This window comes from Ascaphus truei, chromosome 1 (genome assembly GCF_040206685.1).
Source record: "Ascaphus truei isolate aAscTru1 chromosome 1, aAscTru1.hap1, whole genome shotgun sequence".
Lineage (NCBI taxonomy): Eukaryota > Metazoa > Chordata > Amphibia > Anura > Ascaphidae > Ascaphus > Ascaphus truei.
Genome location: NC_134483.1, coordinates 92,596,633 through 92,618,942, shown reverse-complemented (window position 1 = coordinate 92,618,942; position 22,310 = coordinate 92,596,633).

Below are 22,310 nucleotides of genomic sequence, written 5' to 3'. Positions count from 1 at the left end.
TATAAATAACACATAATGGGAAGAAGTGCTTCAGACATAAAAGTAACATTAAGGAAGAGGAGTCCCTGCTCCGAAGAGCTTACAATCTAATTGGTAGGTAGGAAGAACATAAGGAGACAGTAGCAGGGTGTTCTGGTAAGTGTGTCTGCAAGGGGCCAAGGTTTATGTATCATGTGTGTAGTATTAGCCACGGAGCTACTCATATGCTTTGTTAATGAGGTGGGTCTTAAGGTGGGTCTTAAAGGTGGATAGAGAGGGTGCTAGTTGGATATTGAGGGGAAGGGCATTCCAGAGGTGTGGGGCAGTCAGTGAGAAAGGTTTAAGGCAGGAGAGGGCTTTAGACACTAAGGCAAACTCCCAACATAGCCACCCTACCCAGGTAATATATTTTTTAATAGAGCCAGTTTCAATCGTGTTAAGTAACTCGTGGCATGTTTCTGAATACTTGGTGGAAACAAGTCAGCTCACAGATGTTTTATCAAATAAAAAGGTGATGGAACAAACAAATTGATTTTCTAATTCAATTTTTTCCTACATACAGAATGCGATAAAATGACGGCAGTTACACAAAAACATAATTTATCTTATGCAATTATCTTTTTCTTGGTTTGGTTATTTGCAACTGTTCTCAATGTAAAGCACATTTAGGAGTGGGACCATTTGCTTGTCTTGCTGATCTACACTATACGTTTAATCATATTCCAAATGACATTTGTTGCGTTTGATCATCACAATGCTTCACCAGGGTCAAGTGGCAGTGAGGGACATAGTTGTTTAACTGAGAAAATTGTAGATACACGAGCCATTGAAATGAATCAACTGTGCCAGATGTGAAAAGTCTATTTAATAGGAAATTATGGTTTATGTATATGAGTAGAAAAGGAAAAGATCCTTCATTCAAAAAAATACAATGTATAAGTGTAGACTTGTGAATAAATAATGGAGTGGTACTTGACCTACTGCCATCATAACCTTTAATTTCAGGTTAAATCTAAACTGATCTACTATGTAACAAACGTTCATGTCATTATTATCGTTGTTATTTATTTATAACACGCTAACATATTCCGCAGCGCAGTGTAATATAGTTGGAGGACGAAAGACAATAAAGTAACACATATTCACATACATTGTTACAGTAGGTAAAGAGGGCCCTGCCCTAAGGAGGTTACAATCTTTAAGGAAGGGAGAGTGGAAACATAGGGTACAAGGGAGTGAGAAGGTTGGTGGGGTTCAGATTGCAAGCAATGCCAGATGTTAACCCTTAGCGTGCTGCTTCTGTGCAGACAGGAGAAGCTCTTGCGGAACCCTTTCAGACGTCAGGCTTTGGGGTGACCCAGATGTAGGCTGAAGAGGCTATGGCCCTTATTCTGTAAGGTGTGATAGCGCAGATAACGTGCTATTGCATGAAAAGTCCCATCGACTCTAATAGGGCTTTTCATGCTATAGCACAGCGGTGCGCAAACTGTGGGGCGCGACCCCCAGGGGGGGCGCGAGACTGCCGGTGGGGGGGCGCGGGGTTTACAGAGGCCCTGCACGCTTCCCGAAGGCACTTAAATTAAGTGCCGGGGGAGCTGCAGGGCCTCTGTAAACCATACTTACCCGTGACTCCGGCGGCTTCCTTCTTGCGTCGCCATGGCAACGCGGCGTCAAAATGACGCCGCGAGGTCATGTGACGTCACGTTGCTATGGCAACGTGACGTCATGACCATGGAGGGCGGGTAATTGGTGATTAGGGGGGGCGCGGAAGAGAGGGGACCGCCGGCAGGGGGGCGCAGGGAAAAAAGTTTGCGCCCCCCTGCTATAGCACATCATCTCCACTATCACACTATACAGAATAAAGGAGAAAAGGTAAGTGGATCGATGAAACTGCGGCTTCTTTGAAAAAAGTCAGAACACACCAGCAATGGAAAAATAAAAAAGATTTATTCACTACATATAAAAATGACACAAAAAATACACCGACAGGACAAAAAACTCGCCTCCTACGCGTTTCACGATCATTATGGCGCTATAGTGGGTGTGAAACGCGTGGGAGGAGAGTTTTTTTGTCCGGTCGGTGTATTTTTTGTGTCATTTTTATATGTAGTGAATAAATCTTTTTTTATTTTTCCATTGCTGGTGAGTTCTGACTTTTTTTTCGATGGAGCTGCAGTTTCATCGATCCACTTACCTTTTCTCCTGATGTCCTCTGATTAAGAGACTCATTCGGGGGATAAGGAGGATTCCACAACATCTGATCTAAGCAAATGCTGGATCAGCCGGAGGAACTAGACAACTAGACGGCGATTCATCGTCAGTAGTTACAAATCCACACCGGGTATGCCAGAGACACGGGGCTAGAATTCGAGCCACAGTCATCCAGTGAGGACTATATATTATTCTTCATACGAGTATAGGCCTTGTTTCACTTATTTTGCCCCTTATATGTTCTCCTCTTATCATCCTGTATATATGTTATCAGCAGTGGAAGACTTACCTTTCCGTTTAACCCGATCAGTGCCCCGCCATACATGTGCATATAATCATTATACAGAATAAAGGTCTATGAATGATTTCAGATGTGCTATGAAAGTTCTTTTGTTCAGTGCAGAAAATATTGCAGAGGGCTGGGCTGACAAAACACATTGCAAGCAATCCCAGATGTTAACCCTTTGCACATAGTGTCTGTGCAGAGGGGAGCAGCTCTTGGGGAACCCTTTCAGACGTCCACCTTGGGGGCGATGCAGATGTAGGCTGAAGAGGTCCTGAATGAATTCACCTGTGCTATGAAAGTGCTTTTTCCAGGGCAATAAACATTGCAGAAGGTGGAGTACCCATAGTATATGCATAGCTCTCATCTTCTACTTCAGGCTATAGTCACTAAACTATGATGGCTACTAATGTTTGTTAATGACCATTCAACTTTTTAGTTCCAACATTATTTTTATTTTAAATCCGGTCAAAATTGTATCGTTTTGCTCTTCAATAATAAATAAATCTGTTAGTGTCACCATAGATTTGATGAAAATTGACAATTAAAACATACAATATGATCCAGTGTAGTCCCTTTTGAAAAGAGCAGCATTGTAACATTCACTATTTTTTTTTTAATATTTATTTTTCAACATGTGTAGTATAGTTTGCACTAAGCTTGGGAGCAGATATGATTATTGCTGTGTATGGTTGATTAAACAGTATATATATATATATATATATATATATATAGTTATACGTTACCGTTCCAAGGATTGGTAAACAAGAGACAGCACTCAATGTTGAAGATCAAAGTGTATTAGTGAAAGCAAAAATACATCCAGAAACCCAACGTTTCGGTCCTACAGAATGGGACCTTCCTCAGGGGGATACAAAGGGAGAATGACACAGTTCACCACATATTTATACATCAAACACTGAAAGTCAATTAACCAATCACCATTACCCAATTAAATTAACACAAGAAACCTGCAGCTCTGATGTCATATGTTGATTAAGCTTACATAAGATACCTCCATACTGCTAATCACTCAGCTGTGTATCATCCATTGTCATGGTTATCAATGGGTGTGAGCTCTGATTGATATGGCAGGGGCAATAGGGAGAGGATATCTAACGAATTAAGGCAGGTTGTGCCATACATAAGTGAAACATTATAAAACCAGGGACATATATATCAAACACTGAAAGTCAATTAACCAATCACCATCACTCAATTAAAATAACACAAGAAACCTGCAGCTCTGATGTCATGTGTTGATTAAGCTTACATAAGATACCTCCATACTGCTAATCACCCAGCTGTGTATTGCATCCATTGTCATGGTTACCAATGGGTCTGAGCTCTGATTGATATGTCAGGGGCAGCAGGGAGAGGGTTTTTAAAGAAGTAAAGCAGGTAGTGCCATACATAAGTGAAACATAATAAAACCAGGGACATGTAGGTGTGGGGGAGTGTGGGGGAGTGGTGGGGATCATGATGGAATGTACTGACATAACTAGAGGGCAGAGCCAGACTATGTCATATGAACCATAAGTGCATATGGGAATACCACAATAAGTAGAACTTGCATGTAAACAAATGATGAATAAATATGTATAGACTTCTAACCAAAGGAGAGCAACAGAGGATATTATACCATGAAACACATCAGTGAAATTAATGTGATTGTCCACACACGCACATGTCCATAGGTATCATCAGGATCTGACCTAAAGAAAACAACTTAGCTTAAAATCCTCGTTAAGCCCTTTTGGGGTCATTGTACTTAAATCAAAGATAGCTTTAGCTTCCAGCTGTAATAGTAGTTTATTCCTGTCGCCACCCCTGGTAGGGGCACGAGCCTGTATAATAGGCATGCATCTTAGAGTTGCTAAACTGTGTCTGTGTTTCCTGAAGTGTCGTGCCACCGGTTGGTGTTTCAAATCATCGTCATCTTCAGCACCCAGAAGTGCCTTCCTGATTGCACATCGATGAATACTGATACGTTCCTTTAACATTCTCATCGTCTTTCCAACGTAGTAGAGCCCACATGGGCACTTGATGAAGTACACTACATATTTAGACTCACAGTTTAAATATTGTTTAATTTTTGTAGATTTGCCAGTCTGAGGGTGAGCAAAAGTACTTCCTGTTTGCATAAACTGGCAGTTGGTACAGCCATGGCATCTGTATGACCCCGGTTTTCTCGCCAGCCAGGTCTTTGCTGGCATGTATTTGTCAACGGGATCAGAATGTGTAAGCAGATCTCCCAGATTTCTGCCTCTTTTATAACAAAAAAGGGGTGGAGCATTAAAGTCTTTCCCAATCCTGCGATCATTAGCCAATATATGCCAATGTTGTTGTATAGACCTTTTGATATGTCCAGATACAGCACTGCATCTGGACATATCAAAAGGTCTATACAACAACATTGGCATATATTGGCTAATGATGGCTAATGATCGCAGGATTGGGAAAGACTTTAATGCTCCACCCCTTTTTTGTTATAAAAGAGGCAGAAATCTGGGAGATCTGCTTACACATTCTGATCCCGTTGACAAATACATGCCAGCAAAGACCTGGCTGGCGAGAAAACCGGGGTCATACAGATGCCATGGCTGTACCAACTGCCAGTTTATGCAAACAGGAAGTACTTTTGCTCACCCTCAGACTGGCAAATCTACAAAAATTAAACAATATTTAAACTGTGAGTCTAAATATGTAGTGTACTTCATCAAGTGCCCATGTGGGCTCTACTACGTTGGAAAGACGATGAGAATGTTAAAGGAACGTATCAGTATTCATCGATGTGCAATCAGGAAGGCACTTCTGGGTGCTGAAGATGACGATGATTTGAAACACCAACCGGTGGCACGACACTTCAGGAAACACAGACACAGTTTAGCAACTCTAAGATGCATGCCTATTATACAGGCTCGTGCCCCTACCAGGGGTGGCGACAGGAATAAACTACTATTACAGCTGGAAGCTAAAGCTATCTTTGATTTAAGTACAATGACCCCAAAAGGGCTTAACGAGGATTTTAAGCTAAGTTGTTTTCTTTAGGTCAGATCCTGATGATACCTATGGACATGTGCGTGTGTGGACAATCACATTAATTTCACTGATGTGTTTCATGGTATAATATCCTCTGTTGCTCTCCTTTGGTTAGAAGTCTATACATATTTATTCATCATTTGTTTACATGCAAGTTCTACTTATTGTGGTATTCCCATATGCACTTATGGTTCATATGACATAGTCTGGCTCTGCCCTCTAGTTATGTCAGTACATTCCATCATGATCCCCACCACTCCCCCACACTCCCCCACACCTATATGTCCCTGGTTTTATTATGTTTCACTTATGTATGGCACTACCTGCTTTACTTCTTTAAAAACCCTCTCCCTGCTGCCCCTGACATATCAATCAGAGCTCAGACCCATTGGTAACCATGACAATGGATGCAATACACAGCTGGGTGATTAGCAGTATGGAGGTATCTTATGTAAGCTTAATCAACACATGACATCAGAGCTGCAGGTTTCTTGTGTTATTTTAATTGAGTGATGGTGATTGGTTAATTGACTTTCAGTGTTTGATATATATGTCCCTGGTTTTATAATGTTTCACTTATGTATGGCACAACCTGCCTTAATTCTTTAGATATCCTCTCCCTATTGCCCCTGCCATATCAATCAGAGCTCACACCCATTGATAACCATGACAATGGATGATACACAGCTGAGTGATTAGCAGTATGGAGGTATCTTATGTAAGCTTAATCAACATATGACATCAGAGCTGCAGGTTTCTTGTGTTAATTTAATTGGGTAATGGTGATTGGTTAATTGACTTTCAGTGTTTGATGTATAAATATGTGGTGAACTGTGTCATTCTCCCTTTGTATCCCCCTGAGGAAGGTCCCATTCTGTAGGACCGAAACGTTGGGTTTCTGGATGTATTTTTGCTTTCACTAATACACTTTGATCTTCAACATTGAGTGCTGTCTCTTGTTTACCAATCCTTGGAACGGTAACGTATAACTACATTCTCTATATGGGACGTGCACCTGTGGCTTAACAGCACCTATTGGAGTGCCAACTGCCTTATCTGACTATATATATATATATATATATATATATATATATATAAACACTGTATATATATATATATATATATATATGTAACACCTTTTGCCCCCCGCCCCCCCCATCGCAGATAGGGACCATGTGGGGAAATCTACACTCGTGTTACCAGGTGTGGTGCCTTACCTGATAGGCTCACAGAAGGCCTGAACCTCCGCCAATGGGAGCCTGGGGTTACCTGATCATTCGTTGAACACAGTGCCTCCACCTCTAAGGGTTCCCACCTGAGTGGGATGGTCCTCTTACAGGAACCACAATAATAAAACATGCACACAGTGTATGCTAATAACTGTTTACTATTGTAAATACTTATAATACTTCGGTACTGTACCACACAGAATAATGCATATAGCCATACACATAGCAGTGCACCGGGTGCACACATCAACATTGATATTCCCCAAAGTACCTGGGAGATGGACACCAACTCCTTGATGTCCCTACGTCCAAACCCACCCACGTGTGTTGGAGATAGCGCTATCCCTGGACGTGTTGGTGCACTATTATAGATGCCTGCCCGGGGCTCCAGCCCGCGGGTACCGCTATACAACTGGTATGGATCCGCCTGATCCGATGAGACGTCCTCCTATGCGTGGGGTGAATTCCAGCGTGGATAATATCACCACGGCTCCGCACCATCTGTACTTTGACGGGGATCCATCTGCAACCGGCCGGTCGCAGTCACTGCTTGGCGTGGCCTCCGAGAAGATAGTCTCTATATAACTGAGGGGTCTGAGACCAGACCAGCTATCAGGCTGTGCGACACTGGAGGTCTCCTTAACTAAACAAACAGCTAAAGGGGCAGATCTCCTTATGCCTCAGCGGCACCCGCGACCACGCTGCACGCAAGGAGGGGGATCTCGGGAAGCTCAAGGGGACCGGGGCTAATCACTCCCCCTGGTAAAATCCCAACGCCTCGCTTGGGTAGCAGACATATAACAGAGAGTTATATAATGAAAAATGCACTGCATAGGTTATACAGCAAAGCACATGCACTTGTTCAACGGTGCCCAACATCATCACGTTGATACCCGAGACCAGCTGAGTCTCGTAGTGGGGTACCCCTGACTGATTGAGTGACTGACTCCTGGGAGTCTTTTGGAGCTCATGATCGGGGGATACAGTCTTTAATCCCAAGCCATCTCCTCACCCTGGTTGAAGGAATAGTAAGGGGTCTTGGTGCCAGACCTTTGCCCGGCCATCCGCAGCATGGATGATATAGGCCAGGAGGTCTTGCTCTTTTCCTCGGTCCACCACATGGTGAATGAAACGCTCCATCGTGCACATGAAGGAAGCAATAATTACCAGAGCGGTCACAGCACAGTCTTGGTTCGCTCCAGCAATTTCTTTAGCGGTGACATCTTCTGGGGACATCACAATATCTATGTGCAGGTCGTCCATGTCTTGAGACGAAAAAGCTTGAAGCTTCCTCTTGTAGGAGTAAGTGTCGCGCATGGCCGCTGTACTGGATATCTTGATGGGGTCAAATCTTCTCTCTGGTCTGCAGAAATCTTCTAGGGGGGACACCTCCACCAGGACGCGATGATGGGGTGAGCCCATCACCCGGGTGACCCTACCTTTGGAGCCACCATGCTCCGCGATCACCGGGGAGCTCACACCCGACACCCCTGGGGCAGTCAACTTACCCCTGTCATCGTTGGCAGGTACTGATCCCAATCCTGGGACCGATGGTACCATCGTTGTAGGCCAGACCGGCCGCAGTAGGGCACACGGGCCCACAGCAGGGTCCACAGTATAGGAGGCAATCAGCCCGTTGTCCTCAGCTTCACTTGAGTGGTCCGCCGGCAGGCTGATTGGCTACTGTTGTCAGTAGAAGAGAATGGGGGTAGAGACGCCTTACCCTTCTGTGGTTCACACATCTGAGGTTCCGGAATTGGAAACGACTCTGGAACCGATTCTGGAGTTGAGTCTGAAACCTCTGTTAGGGCGCACGGGCCCTCCAAAACCTCCGCTCTTGAGGTAGGTAGATTAGCAGCACTGACGGGCCCAGTAGAGGGGTCTGTCGCATCTTTCTCTGTGGGTTCCGTAGGCCGCAGCAGCATGGGTTGTAGGAACTGTGCTCCGCAGCAAGCACTCTTGGGTCCCCAAGTCAGTTCTCCCTCTGGAAAATCACATTTGCTCCAAACACATCGTAGACACACCTGCCTGTCCACTTCTACCAACTGCATTTCTATTGGTAGAGGATAGGGGTCAATGTCCATACCGCCATACTTATTCAACTCTTTTTGTAAGCACGGGCACAGAAAATAGGGCACTTTTTCTCGTCTTACTCGCCACACTCTGTATAACTGAGGTGCAGTTCGCTGCATCCGGTTCGTCCCTGTGGGGGAACAGAAGTGGTGGATTGAGACTCACTGCTGTCACAGGGGTGGGGCTCTGGTTCTCGCGCCAGACCCAGGCAGGTTACTGTAATGCAAGGTGGCGCAGCCTGGCCGCCACTAACACGTGCGCTCTCCTGACTTGGCGGGAGACGCCATTTTTGGTGGGACTCATTATTAGCCTCCCCGGATGCGGGAGCCAAAGAAACTTCTAGGTCAGGATAGATAATTGGGCACCCATTAATCGGAACCTCAGACCGAGTTAGGAATTGGGGACCGTCTTCCTCACATATGGCATGGCCTACCTTTATTATCATGGCACTCCATTGACGGAGAGAATAATACTTTCGCCCTATGACCCATGCTTGCGCCAGTCCGGGGAGTTTGCGAACATGCGCCTGGATGTCTGACGCGAATACGCAAGCAGGAACTCCGCCCACAACGAACAGGCAGTTCGGGGTCGGGCTAAGCTTTGTGGCCCATGCGTGGACCTCCTGCCTTGAGGGCACGCACATAGTGGAAAATTAAATTGGACAATTTGCATGAAAAATAGGACAGGGCACCCCAGGTCTGAGATCTCAGCAGCGCCTCCAAATGTAACACCTTTTGCCCCCCCCCCTATCACAGATAGGGACCATGTGGGGAAATCTACACTCGTGTTACCAGGTGTGGTGCCTTACCTGATAGGCTCCCAGAAGGCCTGAACCTCCGCCAATGGGAGCCTGGGGTTACCTGATCATTCGTTGAACACAGCACCTCCACCTGTAAGGGTTCCCACCTGAGTGGGATGGTCCTCTTACTGGAACCACAATAATAAAACATGCACACAGTGTATGCTAATAACTGTTTACTATTGTAACTACTAATAATACTTTGGTACCTTTTCCACACAGAATAATGCATATAGCCATACACATAGCAGTGCACCGGGTGCACACATCAACATTGATATTGTCCAAACCCACCCACGTGTGTTGGAGATAGCGCTATCCCTGGACGTGTTGGTGCACTATTATAGATACCTGCCCGGGGCTCCAGCCCGCGGGTACTGCTATACAACTGGTATGAATCCGCCTGATCCGATGAGACGTCCTCCTACGCGTGGGGTGAATTCCAGCGTGGATAATATCACCACGGCTCCGCACCGTCTGTACTTTGACGGGGATCCGTCTGCAACCGGCCGGCCGCAGTCACTGCTTGGCGTGGCCTCCGAGAAGATAGTCTCTATATAACTGAGGGGTCTGAGCCCAGACCCAGCAATCAGGCTGCGCGACACTGGGTGTCTCCTTAACTAAACAAACAGCTAAAGGGGCAGATCTCCTTATGTAGGGCCTGTCCCTGAAGCAACCACAAACTGGGGAAATGGTAACTTATCTTGGGCCTCTGGGGTAACTAGGCCTAGTGCCAGGGGCTACTGCTTCCTGCACATACACCCTAACTCATCCAGCTCCCAGCTCCAACTGACGTTCCTCGCAAGCCCGCGAAATGTATCTCTTTGCTCTTGCCGAGAATCCTGGCCTCTTATTGGCCACTATGAGGCACCTGGTGCCTGTCTCCCTAGGCCTCATGGGAGTTGTAGTCCCGTGGAGGCTATAGCTGCATTGGGGCCGCGTGCGTGCTCGTACTGCGCATGCGCGACTTCCTAATAGCTGCCGCAGCTCCCTAGTGTCTTCTGCGCATGCGCGACTACTACGCATGCGCGACTACTGCGCATGCGCGCGCCTTTGTAATGGCGGCCCCCGCTAGCCGGGTGCGCCGCCGAGACTCCCAGGACTCGGAGCGCTCCCTGCTCCGGCCCCCACCCTTGCAAGCAGCCGGCAGGTCCGTCGCTGCCTCCGGCGGCACCCGCGACCGCGCTGCCCGCAAGGAGGGGGATCTCGGGAAGCTCAAGGGGCTACATCTATATACTGTATATATATACTGTATATATATATATATATATTTATATATATATATATATATATATATATATATATATACTGTATATATATATACTGTGTATATTTATATATATTTATATCAGTGTAATACTGATACATATGCCTTATACCAGCAGTGCGCAAAGTGGGGGGCGCGACCCCCAGGGGGGCGCGAGATTACCTACGGGGGGCGCAGGGTTTACAGATGTCCCGCGCGCTTCCCGAAGGCACTTAAATGAAGTGCTGGGGGAGCTGCAGGGCCTCTGTAAACAATACTTACCTTGATTCAGCCGGCATCTGGAGACGCGTATATATATTTGAAAAATGGAAAATAACTAGAAGAAGTGGAAGATTATGTCTACCTTGGCTGGCAATTAGCAATAGATGGGAACCTTTTGAATGGAATCAATAGGAGAATGAAGATGGGATTAATCACATTTGGAAGAAACAAGACAATATTTCAAGGGCATCTTCCAAAGTGCCTCAAAAAGAAAGTTTTAGGCCAATGTATCCTGCTTGTGCTCACATATGGATGTAAAACTTGCACCCTAAATGCGAAGATAATTTGGAAGCTTCAGACCACGCAAAGTATTACGGAGAGATGTTTGCTGAGCATTACCTGAAGAGATAGGAAAAATAATGAATGGGTTCGAAACCAAACGAAAGTTTGTGACATCATCACAAGGGAGAAGAAATTAAAATGGTAGTGGGCTTGACATATTAAAAGAGTAAATGATCATTGTTGGATAAAGCTTGAACATGACCGGATTCCAAGAAAGATTAAAAGACAAATATAATGACCAAAAGTACGATGGGAGGATGAAATCTGAATATTTGTTGGAGCAACATGGAGTAGAGAGGCTTGTTACCGCAGTACCTGGAAGATCATTGCGGAGGCCTTCATCCAGTAGTGGCTCGTCGTCAACAAGGGCTGAAGATGTTGGTAAATATTTATATTGAGTTAGGGAACCAACCCAAGAAGAAAATGTGGTTCTTCATCTTCTGAGACTAGTGAAAGAATGTAATGGTTTCCTCTTCTGTCTTTAAAATTCCATCAAAAAATAGAAGAAAATAATATGATGCAAAATTAGATTATATTTATATGGTTAAGATTTTTATGCATACATATTTTTCTTTGCCTCTCTGCCTCCGCTATAAAGTGAATATACCATAAACATGCTCTGCATATTTATTCTCATGCAGCAGACTTTAATCTGCTCTGTAGTAAATTCTAGGCATATGTCTTTGTAAATTCATGTGTTGTAATCATCACATTGGTCCCAGAGAACACACAATTCTTTGCAGTCTTTATTACTGGGACAGTAGCCGCTTACCTCAAAGTCAAGCTCCATTCTACAGTAGCTAGATGGTGTTTTTGTTACCCTAATAAATATTCTACATCTTTTTGAAACTCGTAGGGTTAAACCCAGAGTTAAAAGTGTATGGCAAAAACATTCATTTTATTATTATTTTTTTTTATTATTATTTGACTGGAGGTCTCTGAAGGTGCAGGTCTCATAGGACCAAGTATACAGATCTGAAGTTTCGGGTGTTCAATCTCAATATTACATAGTGCTTTGCAGCCTTTGTTATTGGGATAGCAAATAGGTACTGAACTTCTAAAGTCACTCACAGACACTAGAAGCCTCAAAAATATAGCAAGAAATCCCAGCACTCCAGTAAAACATCTATCATTTTTTTCAAACATTACAAAATACATCATGATCATGATAAAAAACATCAAAATTATAATGAAACTAGCGTCTGGAACCTACTCGGTCCTTCTCATGGTCCTTTTTATATTATCTTATGAGTCTGCAGTCTATAACATATGTATATTTTTCTCAGACACTAATAGTCTATGTGATCTGCATTAGTCAGAAATAAAGATGTATGTCACAAAATAATGCATATACTCTGGTTATATACATCTTGCTACATGTCTTGACTTAAATCCATCCAGTTGGTCTATGACCCTAGAACTGTCGTGTGTGTGTGTGTGTGTGTGTGTGTGTGTGTGCGTACGTGCGTGCGTGCGTGTGTGCGTGTGGGTGTGTGTATTTGGGGTCTTTGACAAGATGGGAAACTGCCAGGAGCTAACAGGGACAAAATTTTAAAAAATCAAGGACTTTCATAAGAATTGTGTTTCTCATTCTTGCTACTAAACCCTCCATGTGAGAAAGAAATAACAAGGTTTATCTTTTCTGTTAATTTAATCCCTAAGTTGTCCTATGTGTCTTGTTTTGTTAGGTCTCATATTTCTGCATGTATGTAGTAATAGTCCTTATTCTAATAGATATATGGTTCTCATGAACCAGCATGTGTATGAAATAAGGAGTTCAGGCCCAGATCCACACAATGGTGCTAAGCTTTAGCACGCCTCAGTGCCCAATCATATGAATGAGAGAAAATGCATGCTAAAGCTGAGCACACATTTGTGGATCTGGGTCTTAGAATTTACTGCATCACTTTTGCATTAGTCTCATGGTGCTTCGCTTCTGTATAGCTCCATGAGCCTCAGTGACTTAGTGAGTGGTTTTGGAGCAGTTAGGAGAGGAGCTGCTTGGAGTAACAGTATATTGAGATGTATCAAATTATACAGCCATATGTGCCATTGAATCTACCAGGTTTAAGGTAGCATGAATCTTATTTCACTTAGTGCCAGTTGAAAGAAGCTCAAATAACATCATACTTACATTTAGAGCAGTGACAAATTAACATAAATTAAAACTTTTTTAGAGTGCTCCATCATGACCAGTACACAAGCAAAAGTGAGTTACAAAACATGACAAATTATCCTCCGTACAAATTACAGTTATAATGAACTCTTATGAGCACATTCACATGTCCTAGACAAGTCCCCCCAAATCTGCCTTACCCCATAATCACACCGCATACAGTGCTTCCACTGCAGTCAGGGACTCTGGGTAATGATATGCAAGGTGCCGCCATCTTGGTTGCCCACGCATGCACGATAGAGCTCTTGTGCAAACGCAGTGAAGCAGGAGAATTGCGACAGCCATTACCAGGCTCCACACAAGACTACATGTCCCAGCAGCCCCAGGGGGGCTGCTTACCACATGGGCCAGCACAGCCAATAGGACTACGAGATTCACGGAGGAGAGAGAGATACATTTGGTGCGCTAAGGACTGCGCTTCAGTCAGGAGCAGGACGGCGAGGAATGAGGTAGTGTCCAGGGTAAAGTGACTTGCCCAAGGTCACAAGGAGTCTACAAAAGGAATTGAACCAGGCACCCCTGCTTCAAGCTCTCAGTGCCAGTCAGTGTCTTTACTCACTGAGACACTCCTTCTCCCTTGAATTTTGGGGTGGGGGTTTGTGTGTATTTAGGGTGTGGGGGAATTGTGTGTATTTGGGGGGTAGGGGTGTTTTTGCATGTATTTGGAGTGTGAGGGCGGGGGGTTGTATGTATTTGGGGGGTTGTATATAATTGGGGGGTGGGTATTTTTTTAAGTATTTGTGGGGTGGGATTTTTTGGTATATATTTTGTGGGGAGATGGTGTGAGGGGGGAGGGGATGAGTGTGAGGAGGGGGGATTGATTGAGAGTGGGGTAATTGATGGAGGGAGGGAGAGTGAGAGGAGAGAGGGGTGAGGGAGGGAATGAGTGAGGAAAAGAGAGCATTAGAGTGAGACGCAAGGGAGAGAAATACATGCGGGGAGGGATTGAGTAAGAGTGGGGTAATTGATGGAGGGGTGGATAGAGGGAGTGAGGAGAGAAAAATACATGGGAAGAGGGGGGAAATAGAGGTAAAGCCAGCTATAAAATAGGAGGGGCTCGCAAGGCCATCGACATTGGGGGCAGGGGGGCTGGTCGTAACTCTAGTCCTGGGCCTCGGGAAATCTCTCTGCGGCCCTGTGGGCAGGGACTGTGTCTGTAAAACCCCTATGTGCTGCGTACTGCGCACTATACTGTAATTGTGAAGCACTTTAAGTCTCATTAGGAGAAAGGTCCTACATGAAATAATGTTATTATTTGTATTATTACTCAAGATGAGAACTCCCTATGGGCCTTGTTGATGCCAGGGACGGAACTACCATTGGTGCAGCGATCTAAGGCACTGGGGTCCGGTAACCTTAAGTGGCCCACTGTGCACTGCAGAGGATGAGGAAGCAGGACTTTTCAGGCTCAGTGCTTTCCCCGGGGGGTGTGGGGGGAAATCAATCTTGCACCAGACCTCCTCTTTCATTAGTTCCGCCTCTGTTTGATGCCCTGACATTAATGTGGACAAAACTAGTGCAACGTACTATGTTCTAATATGATGGCATGGCCACTTAAAATCACATTTGTAGCATCTTGGAGTTTGACATGTAGCTTTCCTTCCAAATACAAATTAATTGAATTGCTAAAATAAGTTGTTTAGGAGCAAGGTGAATGTTCATTAAAATGTTGTTACAAGATATTTAAGCTTTGCTGGAGAACCAACATGATTTCAGGGTTAATATAAATGTTTTAACAATTGGGAACACAAAATCAGCTAGAATGTGCTTATCCTCTACTTTAGTGAGCAGAGGTGATCCGGTTCATATGGTCATTCTGAGCATGTCAGGAAAGGTTAGTTCAATGAAGTAATCTTATGTTAAAATTAGTTAAAGGCCAAAGAAGGCTCTCTTTTTCACATGTATTGTTCTAGGTACAGGTCTGACCAGTTTGTTTTTCTGTGGCTGTGCTTTCTGTAAATCAATTCATGGGTAGAACCAGTGGTCAAAGTGGCCTAGCCAAAGTAGTGGAAGTAGGGGGCTGTGCCAGAAATAAAATACATTCAGAATTTGGGAGAAAAGGAAATTTGAACCATATCTTAGAATTATTTATACAATGTGAATTAGAATTAGAGTGAATTCGGAAACAAGAAAGCAGAAAGGGTGAGAAGCTTCCTAAAACAAATCTATTTTTCTTTCAATAAAATGTGGAACAGTAACTGGGTAACAAAATAGTAGGGGTCTGTAGATTTGTATATAAAAAATAATGGTACTGTTGGTCTGTAATTAAAATAAAATAAGTGGTACTGTGGGGTCTGTAAATAGAAGAAGTAATGGTACCCAGTGCCCCTGTCTCCCATAATAATAGTTCAATCATTGGGTGGACACCTATGAAATATTGCTGGGGAGAGAATTTCTCACATCATCCTCTGAAGTATGTTACCAGTGTAGCTAAATATTACGTAGTTGCACAGTAATGAGTTGCATATTATTTAAAACAGCAATTGTTCCTTGGAGATGTTTTTTACCCACCACAGGAATTTGCCACTACAGTCCCTCTAACAAAAACATTGGTTATGTTCCCCTTGCATTCATTTAACTTAGCATAATTAGCAAAGCAAACCCCATGCCATGTATGCTGATTGAGTATTGTACCTGCCACTCATGTCTCCTAATCTGTATTATACAGTAGGCTACATGATTTGAAATTCCATGCATTCATTAATCCCCTGATTGGTCAAATTCAAGGCATTAAATAAGAAATAATCTCCAAATCAGAGGGCTATACTGGGGAATAAGGGTAGAGGGGGCCCGATGGTGAGTCATGTTTTGAGAGCTAGAGGGGGCCCAGTGGCCAATCAGGCAGTTGCGGAGGACTCAATTGCCAACTAGGCAATTTATTTATTTACTTTATTTATTTATAAAATATTTTACCAGGAAGTAATACATTGAGAGTTACCTCTCGTTTTCAAGTATGAGTAAAACAAATAATACATGTTTACAAATACAGTTACATAAATTAACAGGGTTTACATTATATACAAGACATTGTGTGCACAGTTAAAGAAAATATATATTATGGGCGTATGAAACAGTTACAGACCAGATTAAAATGTGAGACAGCCTTAGATTTGAAAGAACTTAAGCTGGTGGTGAATGTGAGAGTCTCTGGTAGGTTGTTCCAGTTTTGGGGTGCACGGTAGGAGAAGGAGGAACGTCCGGATACTTTGTTGAGCCTTGGGACCATGAACAGTCTTTAGGAGTCTGATCTCAGATGATAAGTGCTGCATGTGGTAGGGGTGAGGAGCTTGTTCAGATAGCTGGGTAGCTTGCCCATGAAGAATTTAAAGGCAAGACAGGAAAGGTGAACTTTGCGCCTAGACTCTAGTGATGACCAATCTAGTTCTTTGAGCATATCGCAGTGATGTGTGTTGTAGTTGCATTGGAGAACAAAATGACAAATTGAATTGTAGAGGGTGTCAAGTTTGCTAAGGTGGGTTTGAGGTGCCGAGCCGTATACTATGTCTCCATAGTCAATAATTGGCATTAGCATCTGCTGTGCGATACGCTTTCTGACCAGGAGACTTAGGGAGGATTTGTTCCTGTAAAGTACCCCTAGTTTGGCATAGGTCTTGGTTGTCAGGGTATCAATGTGCATCCTGAATGTTAAGTGGGAGTCAAACCATAAGCCCAGGTATTTAAAACTAGTGACAGGGGTTAGGGTGGTGTTAGCGTTGGTTCTAATCAGGAGCTCAGTCACTGGAAGCTTTACAAATTTAGTATTGTTCTTGAATACCATTGTTACAGTCTTGTCAGTGTTTAAAAACAGTTTGTTTTGGGAAATCCAGTTTTCGAGTCTCAAAAAGTCAGACTGAAGTATGTGTTGAAGGTTAGAGAGACTATCGCTGTGTGCATTTAGGATTGTGTTGTCTGCATACATGTGTATTGAGGCTTCCTTACAAGCTGTGGGAAGATCATTAATGAACACTGAGAAGAGTAGGGGCCCCAGAACAGAGCCTTGCGGGACACCACAGGTGATATCCAGGGGGTTGGAGTTAGAGCCTGAGATGGACACATGTTGGGATCTTCCTGATAGCTAGGACTGAAACCAGTTTAAAGCAAGCTTCCCTATTCCAGAGCTCTGGAGTTTGTTGAGCAGGATAGCATGATAAACTGTGTCAAAAGCCTTTGCAAAATCTAGGAATACTGCACCAGTGAGTTGTCCCCGTTCCATTCCACACTGGATTTCATTGCAAACTTTTAGCAGGGGAACTTGCCTGCATGCAGTGTGATTGTGACAAATCTATTACAGAGTGCTTTTCCTGGTAATGTACAGGTTAATAAAAGCTTCAATCAGACTTAGAACTTTTGCAACTTATATTGACAGATTTATTATAAATCATTCTTCCTGGCAATGCACAGGTTATTAAGAATTTATATTAGTGTAGGGACCCTTGAACGTGGTCTGCCGTGAAGTTTGGCTCAAGGGCTTACAACAATTTGGCCAAAATGTTAAACTAAAAGACCATTTTATTTATTAGTTATTTATACATGTATATTTAGGCACTGTACCGTATATAAGTTTTTCTGGATGTGCACTGAGCTTTGTCTGTGTTTTATGTTATGTCTCTGGTTTTAAATATAAATTGCCATGCTCAGTAGCACTCCTCTGTGAAACTTATATGCTTATATATATGTTGTGGGTATTTTGGGGGTTCAATTTGAGCTTGTAGGTGTTCTGTATGTTTTATAATTCTTGTGCAGCTAGTCTTGGCTGTTTTGGAGGGTGGCAACCTCCTATCCAATTGAAGCTCACTCCCTCCCACATTAAAATGTTTAAAAGCTCACTCCATGGCATCTCCCACTATCAGGGGAACTTGCCTGCATGCAGTGTGATTGTGACAAATCTATTACAGAGTGCTTTTCCTGGTAATGTACAGGTTAATAAAAGCTTCAATCAGACTTAGAACTTTTGCAACTTATATTGACAGATTTATTATAAATCATTCTTCCTGGCAATGCACAGGTTATTAAGAATTTATATTAGTGTAGGGACCCTTGAACGTGGTCTGCCGTGAAGTTTGGCTCAAGGGCTTACAACAATTTGGCCAAAATGTTAAACTAAAAGACCATTTTATTTATTAGTTATTTATACATGTATATTTAGGCACTGTACCGTATATAAGTTTTTCTGGATGTGCACTGAGCTTTGTCTGTGTTTTATGTTATGTCTCTGGTTTTAAATATAAATTGCCATGCTCAGTAGCACTCCTCTGTGAAACTTATATGCTTATATATATGTTGTGGGTATTTTGGGGGTTCAATTTGAGCTTGTAGGTGTTCTGTATGTTTTATAATTCTTGTGCAGCTAGTCTTGGCTGTTTTGGAGGGTGGCAACCTCCTATCCAATTGAAGCTCACTCCCTCCCACATTTAAATGGTTAAAAGCTCACTCCATGGCATCTCCCACTATCAGGGGAACTTGCCTGCATGCAGTGTGATTGTGACAAATCTATTACAGAGTGCTTTTCCTGGTAATGTACAGGTTAATAAAAGCTTCAATCAGACTTAGAACTTTTGCAACTTATATTGACAGATTTATTATAAATCATTCTTCCTGGCAATGCACAGGTTATTAAGAATTTATATTAGTGTAGGGACCCTTGAACGTGGTCTGCCGTGAAGTTTGGCTCAAGGGCTTACAACAATTTGGCCAAAATGTTAAACTAAAAGACCATTTTATTTATTAGTTATTTATACATGTATATTTAGGCACTGTACCGTATATAAGTTTTTCTGGATGTGCACTGAGCTTTGTCTGTGTTTTATGTTATGTCTCTGGTTTTAAATATAAATTGCCATGCTCAGTAGCACTCCTCTGTGAAACTTATATGCTTATATATATGTTGTGGGTATTTTGGGGGTTCAATTTGAGCTTGTAGGTGTTCTGTATGTTTTATAATTCTTGTGCAGCTAGTCTTGGCTGTTTTGGAGGGTGGCAACCTCCTATCCAATTGAAGCTCACTCCCTCCCACATTTAAATGGTTAAAAGCTCACTCCATGGCATCTCCCACTATCAGGGGAACTTGCCTGCATGCAGTGTGATTGTGACAAATCTATTACAGAGTGCTTTTCCTGGTAATGTACAGGTTAATAAAAGCTTCAATCAGACTTAGAACTTTTGCAACTTATATTGACAGATTTATTATAAATCATTCTTCCTGGCAATGCACAGGTTATTAAGAATTTATATTAGTGTAGGGACCCTTGAACGTGGTCTGCCGTGAAGTTTGGCTCAAGGGCTTACAACAATTTGGCCAAAATGTTAAACTAAAAGACCATTTTATTTATTAGTTATTTATACATGTATATTTAGGCACTGTACCGTATATAAGTTTTTCTGGATGTGCACTGAGCTTTGTCTGTGTTTTATGTTATGTCTCTGGTTTTAAATATAAATTGCCATGCTCAGTAGCACTCCTCTGTGAAACTTATATGCTTATATATATGTTGTGGGTATTTTGGGGGTTCAATTTGAGCTTGTAGGTGTTCTGTATGTTTTATAATTCTTGTGCAGCTAGTCTTGGCTGTTTTGGAGGGTGGCAACCTCCTATCCAATTGAAGCTCACTCCCTCCCACATTTAAATGGTTAAAAGCTCACTCCATGGCATCTCCCACTATCAGGGGAACTTGCCTGCATGCAGTGTGATTGTGACAAATCTATTACAGAGTGCTTTTCCTGGTAATGTACAGGTTAATAAAAGCTTCAATCAGACTTAGAACTTTTGCAACTTATATTGACAGATTTATTATAAATCATTCTTCCTGGCAATGCACAGGTTATTAAGAATTTATATTAGTGTAGGGACCCTTGAACGTGGTCTGCCGTGAAGTTTGGCTCAAGGGCTTACAACAATTTGGCCAAAATGTTAAACTAAAAGACCATTTTATTTATTAGTTATTTATACATGTATATTTAGGCACTGTACCGTATATAAGTTTTTCTGGATGTGCACTGAGCTTTGTCTGTGTTTTATGTTATGTCTCTGGTTTTAAATATAAATTGCCATGCTCAGTAGCACTCCTCTGTGAAACTTATATGCTTATATATATGTTGTGGGTATTTTGGGGGTTCAATTTGAGCTTGTAGGTGTTCTGTATGTTTTATAATTCTTGTGCAGCTAGTCTTGGCTGTTTTGGAGGGTGGCAACCTCCTATCCAATTGAAGCTCACTCCCTCCCACATTTAAATGGTTAAAAGCTCACTCCATGGCATCTCCCACTATCAGGGGAACTTGCCTGCATGCAGTGTGATTGTGACAAATCTATTACAGAGTGCTTTTCCTGGTAATGTACAGGTTAATAAAAGCTTCAATCAGACTTAGAACTTTTGCAACTTATATTGACAGATTTATTATAAATCATTCTTCCTGGCAATGCACAGGTTATTAAGAATTTATATTAGTGTAGGGACCCTTGAACGTGGTCTGCCGTGAAGTTTGGCTCAAGGGCTTACAACAATTTGGCCAAAATGTTAAACTAAAAGACCATTTTATTTATTAGTTATTTATACATGTATATTTAGGCACTGTACCGTATATAAGTTTTTCTGGATGTGCACTGAGCTTTGTCTGTGTTTTATGTTATGTCTCTGGTTTTAAATATAAATTGCCATGCTCAGTAGCACTCCTCTGTGAAACTTATATGCTTATATATATGTTGTGGGTATTTTGGGGGTTCAATTTGAGCTTGTAGGTGTTCTGTATGTTTTATAATTCTTGTGCAGCTAGTCTTGGCTGTTTTGGAGGGTGGCAACCTCCTATCCAATTGAAGCTCACTCCCTCCCACATTTAAATGGTTAAAAGCTCACTCCATGGCATCTCCCACTATCAGGGGAACTTGCCTGCATGCAGTGTGATTGTGACAAATCTATTACAGAGTGCTTTTCCTGGTAATGTACAGGTTAATAAAAGCTTCAATCAGACTTAGAACTTTTGCAACTTATATTGACAGATTTATTATAAATCATTCTTCCTGGCAATGCACAGGTTATTAAGAATTTATATTAGTGTAGGGACCCTTGAACGTGGTCTGCCGTGAAGTTTGGCTCAAGGGCTTACAACAATTTGGCCAAAATGTTAAACTAAAAGACCATTTTATTTATTAGTTATTTATACATGTATATTTAGGCACTGTACCGTATATAAGTTTTTCTGGATGTGCACTGAGCTTTGTCTGTGTTTTATGTTATGTCTCTGGTTTTAAATATAAATTGCCATGCTCAGTAGCACTCCTCTGTGAAACTTATATGCTTATATATATGTTGTGGGTATTTTGGGGGTTCAATTTGAGCTTGTAGGTGTTCTGTATGTTTTATAATTCTTGTGCAGCTAGTCTTGGCTGTTTTGGAGGGTGGCAACCTCCTATCCAATTGAAGCTCACTCCCTCCCACATTTAAATGGTTAAAAGCTCACTCCATGGCATCTCCCACTATCAGGGGAACTTGCCTGCATGCAGTGTGATTGTGACAAATCTATTACAGAGTGCTTTTCCTGGTAATGTACAGGTTAATAAAAGCTTCAATCAGACTTAGAACTTTTGCAACTTATATTGACAGATTTATTATAAATCATTCTTCCTGGCAATGCACAGGTTATTAAGAATTTATATTAGTGTAGGGACCCTTGAACGTGGTCTGCCGTGAAGTTTGGCTCAAGGGCTTACAACAATT